This window comes from Clarias gariepinus, chromosome 2 (assembly GCF_024256425.1).
Source record: "Clarias gariepinus isolate MV-2021 ecotype Netherlands chromosome 2, CGAR_prim_01v2, whole genome shotgun sequence".
In the NCBI taxonomy this organism is placed as follows: domain Eukaryota; kingdom Metazoa; phylum Chordata; class Actinopteri; order Siluriformes; family Clariidae; genus Clarias; species Clarias gariepinus.
Window position 1 is genome coordinate 135,148 of NC_071101.1, and position 14,054 is coordinate 149,201.

General features: G+C 41.3%; 1 pseudogene; it reads left to right on the forward strand.

Moving 5' to 3' along the window:
- Window positions 1-3,137: 3,137 nt before the first annotated feature.
- Window positions 3,138-11,435, forward strand: LOC128509171 (myotubularin-related protein 4-like; annotated as a pseudogene).
- The last annotated feature ends 2,619 nt before the right edge of the window (window positions 11,436-14,054 follow it).

Genomic DNA, 14,054 nt, shown 5'->3' on the forward strand with positions numbered 1-14,054 from the left:
GACTCATGACACCTAGGTGAAACATTAATACCTGAATATTTAATATTTCCAAATTGCAATGGAGTGGAAGAGTTCTGGAAAGAGCAATTAATTGGAAGAACTGTAAATTTTAACCAGTTTATTGAATAATTTGAGACTCTTGAGAAAGAGTTTATTAATTTATTAACCTCAGAAAGAGTGGTTTGCGAATGCTGAAGAAAAAGTAACACATCATCTGCGTAAAGACTAACTTTATGTTCCACATTCCTGCATTTGATGCCTTTAATCAGTGTAGCCTGTCTAATTACTGCTGCTAGAGGTTCAATAAAAACTGCAAACAGTGAAGGGGAGAGGGGACGTCCTTGTCCCTCTCTGTTCTTCCTGCTCCACGTCCTGAGTCATCTGAACTGTTGTCTCAAGATTTTTGTCTGGCAACAAAGATGTCAGCTCTTTAACAACTTTTTGCTTGATTCCCTCCAACTTGTCATGTTCGATGTAAGTTGTACTGGTTTCTTCTAGTTCCTGAATACTTTTATTTTCTCTTTTCTTTTTCTATGATGAGAATGAGATTATTCTACCTCCCATCACAGCTTTGCTTCCCAGAGAACAGATGCTGATGTTCCTGGCAGCTCATTATAGTCCAAATATAAAGCACACTCTTTCTTGGAATATTTCATGATTTATTCAATCTCCTCTGCTTCACCGAGACATGTCTGAACCCAGCGGTGCTGGACCACGTCATCACCGGGACGCTGCGCTCAGTGTGTCGGGGGACTTTAATAGGGTCATCCTCAGACACGCAGCGTTGTAACTTTCATCAGCTCATCACCTGCCCCACCAGGGGTGAAAGGTCACTGGACCACTGTTACACTACAGTCAAGGACAGCTACAAGGCACAACCTCGCCCTCCGTTTGGTAAATCCGACCACGCCGCCATCTTCCTCATGCCAAAATACAAACAAAAGCTGAAACAGGAAGTTCCGTTTCAGAGGGAGGTCGCGCGCTGGATGAACCAATCAGTGGCCGCGTTACAGGACACACTTGATGACGCAGACTGGGACATGTTTAGAAACAGCTCCGATGACGTCAGCATGTTTACAGAAGCGGTTGTGGGATTCATCGGGAAACTAGCGGATGATACCGTTTTTACAACCAGAAGCCGTGGGTGGATAAAACCATCCGCGACAGGCAGGGACTGAGGACAATAACGGACTATAAAACACCAACATCCGGTAGGATGAACGCGGACGCGACTCTGGCAGACGAGCTGAACACTTTCTATGCTCGCTTCGAGGCTGCAGCTAAAGACGCTAGCAATGCTAATGCTAGCGGCGCTAATGGCTACAGACAGGAAGTCACTGCCAGCAGCGGAAGCGCGTTCATCATCACCGAGCATGACGTGAGGAGAGCCTTCAAGAGAGTGAACACCAGGAAAGCAGCAGGACCAGACGACATCTCAGGCCGTATTCTCAGAGCCTGCGCAGACCAGCTAGCACCTGTGTTCACTGAGATATTCAACTTCTCTTTATCTCAGTCGGTGATCCCCACATGCTTCAAAGAGTCCATTATTGTTCCTGTCCCAAAGAAACCTCATCCTGCTTCTCTTAATGACTATCGCCCTGTAGCCCTCACCTCAGTAGTGATGAAGTGCTTTGAACGCCTGGTCAGAGACTTCATCATTTCTTCACAACCCGACACACTGGACCCACTAGAGCAGGGGTCTTCAACTAAAATTGCTTGAGGTCCGGTAAATAAACACTCCTCACCAGATAAGGTCCAGACAACCCAAAACAGCTACTGATGCTTTAGGTGTAGATAACATTTTTTATTGAACAAAATATATGTTTTCATATGGATAAACATGTTTTTTCGTATGTATAAACTAGGGCTGGGCGACAGGTTATAATGTTCCCACCTGCACTGAACACCCTCTCAGAAGGGGCACTCATTACAGGAATACAGAGGTATTTTTTTGCAAGTTTGCTGAGCCTGGGGAAGATTGCCTCATTAGCCTTCCACCAGTGATGTGGGTCTGTGTCCGAATCTACATCAGAAGACATCAAATAGGCTGTCGTCTTGGCATTGACTTTGTCTTCCTCTGATTGAATGACAGGTTGTGATGCTGATGCTGGTGTCGTTTTCTTAAAAAAGCTTCCCAAGGTTTTCTTCCTTTTGGCCCCAGCTTCTGTTCTCTGTTCTTCCTGCTCCACGTCCTGAGTCATCTGAACTGTTGTCTCAAGATTTTTGTCTGGCAACAAAGATGTCAGCTCTTTAACAACTTTTTGCTTGATTCCCTCCAACTTGTCATGTTCGATGTAAGTTGTACGGAACCTGGGATCCATTAGAGAAGCTACATCGAGGAGTTCATCTGTGACTGGGTCGCTGTATTTGCTGTTGAGGTACTGCAGTATTGTGCTTTTGATGCATTTTGTTAAAGCTGTGTCATCATCTTGTGCTTGTAGAATGCTACTGTTAAAGAAATGGAGCACTGGTTTGAGGTACGACACACTTACTTTGCTTCACCTGACAATGCATCAGTGAACTCTTGCAGCTTTATTTATGGATTCCATGACATCGATGTCTTGCCACGTTGGAACAAGCTTCCAAGTTTTTTTTTTTTTTATCAGAGCCAAGTACCCGAGCTATGGCTTTCTCCTGTTCTAAAACACACTCGATCATCTTTTGTCTTGAACCCCACCTGGTGGGGGTCTCTGTAATGAGTTGATAAGAAGGTAGGCCGAGCTCAGCCTGTGCAGATGCAAGATCTCTTCTCTTTTTCCAGCTGAAGGAAAACACACTTACAACCTTCTTGCACACTGCAAGTGCATGGTCAACTCTGTGGTCTTTCACACCATGTTCTGTTAAAACAAAGCAACAAAAAATTTATTTGAAATAGCAGTTCACTGTACTTTGACAGAAATATTGTGAAGAGCTTCCTCCTTCAGAACTTCAGAATATGAATCTATAACCAACAAACTTATATTACGTGATTGGCACTGTTATTACAAAAGCAAAACATAATAATAATAATAATAATAATAGTAATAATAATAATGATAATAATAATAAATTATCATAATTTCATTTATTAATGAAATAACATCTAAATATTATTGCTTGAATTATTAATCATACTTACCAATGGCATTGTGAAGACGATGTCCAAAGCACTAAAGATGGGTCCACTCGTTTATCTTCATTGCTTTGTTCATGTTCGTTCCACTGTCAGTGGTCACGCACACCTGTCGATCCTCCACAAGCTTCCAAGACGCCAGCGCATCTTTAAGCCCATGACCAATTATTTCCCCAGTATGATCGTCAGGAAAATAATACGTCTGAAGGCAAAAACTGTGCAGTTTCCATTTTGCGTCAACGTAATGGGCTGTAAGGCTCATGTAAGGCTGAAGAGTACGACTACTCCACAGGTCAGTCGTCGTAGAAAAAAAAAGATGCCTTTTCAAGCTGCTCCGCTACTTTTTCACGTGTTTCAGTGTACATTCGGGGAATACACTCAAAAAAATAACTTGCTGAATGAACGTAATTAAATTATGGAAAGAATTTCCACCTGATTTAATGGCTTTCTTTCAGCATTAAGCAATTTTGTTGGCCCAACTTAATGTTCTTAGGTTCAGTCAAATTAATTTTATTAGGTTCATTTAACTTATTTACTACAGCTGCGTCCAACATAATTTAATACTGTTAACATAAACGAATAGCGTTGGTACAACACATTTTTCAGTTGTAAATTAAGTTGATCCAACTTAAGTAAATTTAAATTTCAAGCCCTGGTCAACAGAATTCTGTGAAGGAAGGAAGCATAAGACAAACGGGATAAAACGGAGATTTTTATTTTATATTTAATAAAAACACTGTTTTACACCAGCAGCAACTTACAAATGAAGTCTCAATTTGAAAAGATGAATAAAACATAAAACACCACAAATAAGTATTAATCATAGAAAAAACAATTAAACATCAACAGAAACGTTTTGTACTTTATAACTGTCCATTATGACTTTTAAATATGACCGTTAGAGACGGTTGGTCAGGAAACTCCTGAAGTCAGATGCAGACAGGACACTTTCACTCACAAACTCCTGTGGAAAAATACAGAGATAGATTCAATTAAAATTCATGATACTTAATTTATCAAATGAACAATATTTATACTTTCTTCCTCTCGCTTCACAACTCATGAGAACAGACCGAAACCAGAACCGAACCTCAGTATGTAAAAATACAAGAAATAGCTTAAACCAAAATAACGTGACTAAACATCGCTAAACAGCAGGTGACATTTATGTTCAGTATTTCGTTTCTATTTAGAAAGATATTAATTATATAGGAATTAATTCCTGCTTACCTTTTCCACACGCCCGCCAAACGTTTGTCTTCTCAACACGCTGTGTTCTCTTCTCGCGATGTTTGATCTGAGATTTTTTTATAGTGAGAAGATCTCTTTGGTTTATCTCAACATAATTAAATTTAATACATGTTAAGATGTTGAATTTCATGTAAATACAACATAATTTATTAATGTTCATCTTGGAAACATGAAATTATTATGTACAAAACACATATTACATTTTAGTACATGTAACAGGTAGCCATGTTCATTTTTTTGAGTGTAGCTATGTCTTTAAAATATTTGCGGCTCGGCAACTTGTATCTTGGCTCAGCAGTGTGTAGCATTTTTATGAACCCTTGCTTTTTGATGGTGTATATGGGAACCATGTCCTTAGCGATATATGAAACGCCACAGCATCGGTCATTCCTTTCCATCGGGGCGCCTTTTTATTGTATGGAACGGAATTGGAAAATGATACCGCTAATGACATCTGCCGTTTTGCAATTTTAGGTGGACCTTTTGCACATGGACCCAGCTTGTCTTCATCTCTTAACTTTGAGCATTCGTCTCATTCAACTTGGTGCCTTTGTCGCAAATGTTGGAATAAATTAGTGGTGCTGCCACTGCCGGTTGCAACTGACTTTCTGCATATTTTGCATTTGACAAAAGTTTGTTCGACGTCTGATCTCTCAAATCCGAACCATTTTCAAACCACAGAGGAAACGTTACTACCTTTCTTTAGCACAAGGTCATCCTGACGTGAAGAGCCGTCCATCTCTATGATGTGGTCTCTGCAGTAGCCTATTACGTTGTTTCATAAAGTGCTCTACTCTCACAAGTGAGCGGTTAATTAGGCGTGCCATCATGTGGTCGGACATGCCTGTTAATTATTCTGCCATTGGTGCACTTACAATGTATCTAATATATATATTTTTTTAAATCGCGATACCTCAATTTAAGAAAAAATTAAATCGTCTTAAAACATAATTCAAATTAATCGAAAAAATCTAAAGAATCACCCAGTCCTAGTATAAACAGACAAATTTACATCCTTCACGAATTGGATCTCATTTTAATGCTGTTCTGTTCTGTCCTTCATGTTGCTTTGGTACAAAATTATTTATTTAAACCAGTAACAATGTCTGACAAAAATATGATAAACAAAAATCTGAATCTGAACAGAACATAAATTAATTTCAACATTAACAACTTAAAAGTTGACAACAACTTAAAAATGAACAACCCCTTTTTTATTTCCCCATCTGTAAAGGGCTTGTTATGTTTTCCTAAGATCCCCTGTATTCTCAGTGAACATTCATAAGCTCATTGCTGGGCGGTGAGTGAGTGAGGGAGGATCGCTCATACTGCACTTTAAGCTCATTTATTTTCCTCGCCCTTACCTCAGACTGCCGGGGTAAGTTTCTTTAAAGTGTCTATGTTAAGCTTCGTAATGGCGTTTAATGTTTCCACTTTTGACAACCGCAACAGAGTCAGAGCAAATAACACACACGGGCCTCGTAGAGCTTGATGCAGGAAGAATGAATGCATATTTTCCCACCCATTCATCTTGGAAAACTCGGTTTTCCGAATCAACTTTTCACAGTTTTGAACGCTAATCTATCTGTGCGCTGCTCTCGTTTTTTGCTCTCTTCAATGCACGCATGACTGCACATCTGAACGTAACAGTTGGTGTGGTAACTGTAGTAGCAACCCGTGGTGCCGTAGGACCCAAATGGCTTTACCGAGCTGACCCTCACGTGCCCGATATACATTTTATTTCATTAGAAAATAGCGTCTGCTATTTTTTCATTAAGTCAAAAGGCATCGTGGTCCGGATGGATGCATCTTGCGGTCCGGATCCGGACCGGAGTTCGCCAGTTGGTGACCCCTGCTCTACAGTTTGCATACCGCCCGAACCGTTCTACTGATGATGCCATCTCTCATCTCCTCCACACATCGCTCACTCACCTGGACACTAGAAGGGGGAATTATGTTAAAATTCTTTTCATCGACTGCAGTTCAGCATTTAATATCATAATTCCCTCCACACTCACTACCAAGCTGGAGCACCTGGGACCTCATCTCTGTGTCAGTGGATCTCTAAAGACCACAGGCAGTAAGGATGGGCGGACATGTCTCAGCCTCACTCACTCTCAGCACTGGAGCCCTCCAAGGGTGTGTTCTGAGCCCCCTGCTGTACTCTTTGTAAACCTATGGCTGCGTGGCCACTACTAAGTTTGCTGACGACACTGTCACGAACAACGATGAGACGGCCTACCTGGAGGAGGTTGGAAATCTGGAGAACTGGTGCCAGAGGAACAATCTCCTCCTGAACGTCAGCAAGACAAAGGAGCTAATAGTGGACTTCAGTACAAAGCAGGTGAGGAACTATCAGACCCCCGTCATCAACAGGAGCCCAGTGGAGAGAGTGGACAGCTTCAGATACCTCGGTGTTCACATCACGCAGGACCTGTCATGGTCCTGTCACATCAACACCGTGGTAAAAAAGGCCCGGCAGCGTCTGTACCACCTCAGACGCTTGAGAGACTTCAGACTGCCCTCCAAGGTGCTCAGGAATTTCTACTCCTGTACCATAGAGAGCATCCTGACGGGAAACATCACGACCTGGTTTGGGAACAGCACCATGCAGGACAGATGAGCTCTACAGAGGGTGGTGAGATCAGCTGAGCGCATCAACCGCACCGAGCTCCCTTACCTGCACTCGATCTACAGTAAGCGGTGCTGGACCAAGGCCAGGAAGATGGTGAAGGACCTCAGCCACCCCAACAATGGACTGTTCTCTCTGTTGCGGTCTGGGAAGCGATTCCGCTCCCTGAAGACCAACACAGAGAGACTGAGGAGGAGCTTCTTCCCGCAGGCAATAAGGTCTCTCAACCACAACACAACACAGGACTAATACCACTAATACAGGACAACTCCCAACATTGACTGGACAATCATGGACACTATGGACACATTCATACACACTTGCACTATATATTTATATTTTTGATTTCTGGACCATTGCACACGACACTTCAACAAGTCACTTTAATAAGTCACTTTTTATGCATATTTGCACAACCATTGTCACTTTTTTATTCTATATTTTGTAATATTTTTATTATGCCCTTATTTTACAGTTTATTTTACTAGTTAAATTAGTGAGGAGGAAGATGGGTGGGGAGGAGGTTAGTGTTTGGAAGGAAAAAACTCTTCAGTAATAACACTTCTTCAGGGGGTTTCTCTCTCTCTCTCTCTCTCTATCTCTCTCTTTTGTTCCTTGGCCTCTTAAAAAATCTATCCTGAGACATTTTTTTCTGCGCTGCACAAAAAAGTTGTGTTGACCAATGTTTGCTCGTGATCTGTTCGTACTCTGTATATCATTTAACAGCATTTAAAACATTATCAGTTCTTTGATCAGTTCTGTGGGTTACTTCCTGTTCCTGTCCCCAGCTGGCTGTCTGTCTTAGAGAGCACACGCTGGCTGCAGCATCTGTCCGTCATGCTGAAGGCAGCCACTCTTGTAAGTTCTGCTGTGGAGAGGGAGGGACGTCCAGTGCTGGTACACTGCTCTGACGGCTGGGACCGCACACCTCAGATAGCGGCCCTTGCCGAGGTCCTGCTCGACCCCTACTACAGAACCATCGAGGTAACATCTAAGCTAGAAAATTCGTACACAAAGGGACAAAACATTGAATGCTGGATACAGATTTCTAATGCAACTGTTTTATACTCTTGTAGCATTTACAAAGATGTGCAGCACAATGCAATAAACACAGGTCATCTTGCTTTACAGAACTAAGTACACTGTGTTGCCTCGCATTTGGTTAGTGCTCATATTTTATTATTATTATTATTATTATTATTATTACAGTTCACTGCTTGAACTATCTTGCTTTGCGTGCAATGAGTCTATCTTATATATTAGTTTCACCTTTTAAGTTGCATTACTGAAATAAACGAACTGTTGCACGATATTCTAATTTTGCGAGTTTCACCTGTATGCAGTAGATTTGTACTCGAGCTTCTGTAACCCTAAATACTATGCTGTGTTCATCCCAGGACTCTTACATACAACATACTCCTACAAAACAACTTCAGTAGTGTTTTCTGCACCTGTATAATGTATAATTCCACTGTATAATTCCACTATCCGGTGTAACTGAATAACAGACTCTGACCCTTTTCCCTCTCTTATTGAATGCAATGCCATCATGATTCCTAACTTCATTTTCTTGATCCTTTTTGCTACAAGGTTTTAGAAAGAAAAACATGGAACTTTGATCCATGTTTTATTTGATCTCACCAGGGATTCCAGGTGCTGGTGGAAACCGAGTAGTTGGATTTCGGTTATAAGTTTACAGGCTGCAATCCCGAAACATCTAGAAGCGGACATGCTCTGTCTGGTCCCTGCTCTGTGCCGGCAACAAGAACTTTCAAAACTTTCTCCACATCCCCTGCCATGATATGGTCATTTAGAAAGAAATATTTTACCCTTTTTTAATTTGTTGCTTTAGGCCGAACCTTATAAGGTGTGGCTATAACTCGAAGGAGGATGACAGTAAATTCTGATAGTTAAAGGGTTAACAAGTTATAAGCTGATTTATTCCATACGTAGGTTTTGAGTAATGGCTTTGCTTCTGAGATCTATTGACTTCTGCTCGATTGCAGTGATTACAAGTATAATTACACTGACTGGTTGTTACTTTCCAAACAGTGTTATTAATGGAATGTTGGTAAAACCAAGCACGAGCACTGCAGTTGTAGACGGCCGTTTATTTGCCCACCTCGTCCCCATGCACTGCAGCTGAGGACGCTATGGGAATCCATCTAAACCCCTCATCTCAGGGAGAGGAGCTCACCTCACGTTTCCTCCACACGTCAGTACAGCAGCCTCTCCTGTGCTGATCAAACTAGTGCTGATCAAAGAGCTGAAAAAGAATTCAGATTGTGAGAAAAATCTGCCCTCATCTGGAAAGCTGTGGTAACCGAGAAAATCGGTCACGTTATGAACATGCTTTGTTCTTTTTTATAAAAAAAATTTAAGGCCTTAATTATTACATTGCCCTACATTCACGTGCTTGTAGATAAAAATATTCCACAAATTCTTTAAGATTTCTTCTTCTATATTTGTTACATCACCTTTAATTAAACGATACCTTTATTTACCCTGTAAAAGGGAGTTACAGAGCTGTTTTATTTTAATACAGGCTCCCCAAGACGCGCTCGATGGACAACTTGCTGTGCGCTTTTGAAAATGGCGTAGCCCTCAGGCTTCCCTTCACCTACTGTTGCAGAGCTTTTAGAGATCAAAAAACTCACTACGCTTGTCCAGTTGGAGGATTCCACTGAAACCATACAGGACGAGTATGGCACCGTGGCCGAGCTGCATTCCGTTCAGAAGGTCAACACGTTAAGGCTCATCAATTAACATCAGCTATTATAGCTGAACTGCCTCCCACCCTACACACTGTATAAATGCAGATCATTTACTGCTTTCTGTTTCACCCAAATGAGGATGGGTTCCCTATTGAGTCTGGTTCCTCTCAAGGTTTCTTCCTATTACCATCTCAGGGAGTTTTTCCTTACCACTGTCGCCCTCGGCTTGCTCACTAGGGACAAACTGACCATTTTGATTCATACAAATTCACATTTCATACAAACTTAAATAATTCTTTTGACTATGTAAAGCTGCTTTGCGGCATTGAAAATTGCTAAAAGCGCTATACAAATAAAATTGAATTGAATTGAATTTAATTGAATTAAGGCTCCGGTCTCAGCTCTGGCTACAAATGATGAAACATGGACCCAGGGTGTTAGGAAGCTCCTCTGTCCCCAGTCTGGTAACACCCACGCAGGGTAAAGAGAGGCTCAGCGTAATCTGAGCAGTCCAGTCCAGCCTGGTTGGATGTCAGCAGTGAAAAATGCTGCACTCTGCAATTCTTCATCCTTTTCTTCAGCCCTAGGACCATCGTTCCGTCAGCGGCCCACTGCGTGGATGACGACGGGCCGCCGGTGGCGCTGAATGCTGTGTAGCAACGTCTACGTCAAATTGAGGCGAGCTACAAGCAGGAGGTGGAGGGGTTGCGGCGGCGGGTCAAACTGCTGCAGATGAAGCTGGAGAGCAGGCAGTACAGCTTGGCACCATCCAAGCCAGACATCTACTACGAGGATGACATTGTGAGCGCCACCCCAGTTACTGCATAGAACAGAGGAACATCGATGGTATTTTTTTATTTAAACCATTGATGTGCTCACCTTTTTTTCATTACAGACATGCCTCCGAGAGTCAGATGATGAGGATGATGATGAAGAGGACTCTCTATCGGCCCACAGCGAGGATCGCCTCAGCGACTGCAGCTGGAATCGAGTGGAGAGAAAAGATACCGAGGTGAATCTGACTGTATGACCAGCTCTGCCAGTTTCACATCTCCGGTGTCAGCAACTCAAATATAGACAAATCATTCCGACTTGCTTTACCCTAATAATAGCAACCATTATACTCACTCACCAGTCACTACATAGTGAACACTTGTATCTTGCTGCAGTAGTGCAGTTTATTAAATCCTGCAGATTCGGGTCTTTAGGTCATTTACCAGATCAGCAGTGGGAGGTGGTGTGTGTCTGTTTTCATGCCTTGAAAGTTTTGATTTAGTCATATTTTAGCCATATAAGCTTGTCATTAAATATAAATAAAAATGAAATAAGTCTATATTAAATCAGATCTGACCCAGACTTGTTTCTGAACCTGGTTACCAGATGGGTTCCAGACCACATGGCCTCGCTCGCATTGCTTCGACTGTGACAGTGAGACAGAAGAGACGCCATCACTGCAGGTAAGAACTTTTCATTCAACATGAACTACACACCGGGCTGTTAATTGATGTGCTGTGATGGACCAGTACGATCATATGCAGATAATCACATTTTAAATACACTACCAGTCAAACATACATGATGTAACCTGGTTAAGAGCTGGTTAATTGGTTAAGAAATGCAATTGTACAGATATTAACTATAGCGATGTGTCTGTCTCTACAGGAACTGTGGAAACGTGTTCTGTAAAGACTTCTGCCCTCTGAAGACGTTTTTGGCAGAGGTGTGACGGCCAGGCTGGTTAGTGGGAATTAATGGGTTGTTTTGAGCTGAAGCTCTGCAAGGACGTGGGCAAGAAAATACAAGACTGAGTCAGGGAACGATTTAATGACTGAATGGAGTCTAAAACGGAGGAAGAGGTGAAGGTTTTTTAATCACACAGAGGAGCTGAACTTATAAATTCTCTTTCTCTCTTTCACAGAGAAAGCCTGATTTCCAAAAGTCCACCAGGGGGCGCTGTGGCTACAGTGTCCATGGTGCAAAAAGACGCTTCATCTTAACAAGAAGTCACATTGTATCCAGAAGTCTATAGAAATCTGTGCATGGTGGTGTTGGGACACAGATTTAGCTCTCAAACTTATATTAAACACAACCGCAAATATAAACGTATCATAGAGGACAATCTCTGGTTTGCCCTTGACCCCAGTGATTTCAAGGTCGCGTGTTCCACCCAGACGCTCCGCCGTATCAAAGATGCTGCTGCTGCTGCCACAGTATTTAAAAGAAATCTAATTTTGTATCCTTATTTAGTGCACTCTAAGCTGTTGTAAATCTGAGGGAAATCCGAGACCAAACCCAGGGCGAAAGGGAGAAAATACGAGTTTTGTTTACTCTGTGGTCTTTGTGGTCTGAACTTAAATGTACTGTTTGTCTTTTTTATGTCTGAAAGGAGCCACTGAAGAGATGTTGCTGGGTGTTGACATTTAAAACTGATCTGAGGCCAGTTATAATGAAAAAAAGATAGCAGGAGTTTCAACAAGTGAAGGGATGTTAAAAGATGCAGCATCAGTGCTGTACTGTTTCTCCTTGTTGTAATTCTGTTCATGCTCTTGTGCATTCAGGGGATCCTTATCATCACCACTGAAGTACAGATTAACATGAACAGGTGGGTGAAATATTTTATGGAGTGGTTTCTGCTACCAGTTCTGTTTAAACTTCCTGGGCCTCAAACAAAAAGAGGGAACTTTAAATGAATAAAATAGTCAGACCGATTACATATCAACATCGCAAATTTGTATTCTTTTTTTAATGCAAAATTATGTCTTTAAAAATTAAAAACAATACAATTTACTAACCTTTTTTTTCTTTTTCTTCTTCCCTTTGGCAGCCTAACAGTTCTGAAACAGGGAGTTCACGGAGCCAGTGAATTGTTCAGACCCGAGTAAAGTTTCATTTTGTGTGTCGCTTAATTGAAACATGCAGAATAGCATTACGCAAATCCTAAAAAAAAATATCTTCGAATATATATTTTTTAAAAAGGGTACTTTTTAAATTTTAGCAGACAATGTTCCTAGCTGTACATATATTATTTTATTGTGTTCTTTGAAATACTAGTTCCATTTATTTTCATTTAATTTGTCCTTCTCGTGTCGACTGCACCATGTCACTTCTCATTATATAGTTATCTGTACCTATAGTGGCTGGAATTTGTCACTTTATTAAATATTGTAAAGAATTGCACTGTTCAAGTCTAATCCCATGGGGCAAATAAAAAAAAATGTCTGTGGGATCTGCCTTCTTTTTAATTCATTTTTCTTTTCCTGTTAATAAAGAAATTAACCTTGGACAAAACTTACATTTATGTAGCTTTCAAGTGTTACATTTTTTCTATACACGGATCAGTCAGAACATTTAAAAGTGTTAACATTAACACCATCCAGGAACACACACAGACCTTCTGCCAGTGGATCCTAACTCTGCTGTGGGTTGTGAGGTGGAGCCTCCGTCAATCAGAATATTTTGTCCAGTGCGTTTCGTGGATCTTTAATCAGATTGGGATCTGGAGAATTTGGGGGCCGAGTCAACATCCTTGAACACTTTTGTCTGCTGAGCCCCATCTTTTTATGCACTAAAAGATACAGTGCTACAGGTAAAGCTTTACATTCGGTTTTGGAGTGTGGCTTCAACTTTGTACAGGACACTCCGTTCTCCTGCTCCAGCCTTGACAGACCATGTCTGCATGGAGCTCACTTTTTGGAAAGGTCCAATGTCAGGCTGCAATCAGTTTGGGCCATTTAGTTCCACTGAAGGGAAAGTGTAAATCTACAGCTATACAGAGCTACTCCTATACAAAAGTCTGCTCCTAAATTTGGGGCAACAGTCTGGGGACTGTATGTGTAACAGTCAGGTGTCCACAATGAGCTTGATGAGTTTTAAAATCAGCTTTTACAGACCAAAAATTTGACATCAAGTTGTAAGCTGTGTGGGAGGATTTTCAGGACAAGAGGTTCTTCCTGAGGGAACCCTAAAAAAAATGCAGTGCCAAGCATCGATTTAACTAAAACCAGAATTGTGCCGTAGTCAGAAGCGACATCTTCAGGCCTTTTGTTGTCTATGTTTAGGTTTTTTATAGAATGGATTACACTAAAGAAAATATACCTCAGTGCTTGTTATTAGTTTTACATCCATTGAGCCTTTTATTATTAGGGCCAAAGCACTATGACATCAGCACAGTTACAACATTAATATGACGTCATCGCCATTGCTCTGAAAATGCTGTTTTAATAGTGCTGATGTCATAATGTGCCAAGGCCAAATTGTTCTTCTAAGGATTAAAAAAAATATTTTTTTCTTTCTTTGTCAATTTTTCAGGCCCTTTTGGAGGTCTTATCATGCTTACACACTGCTG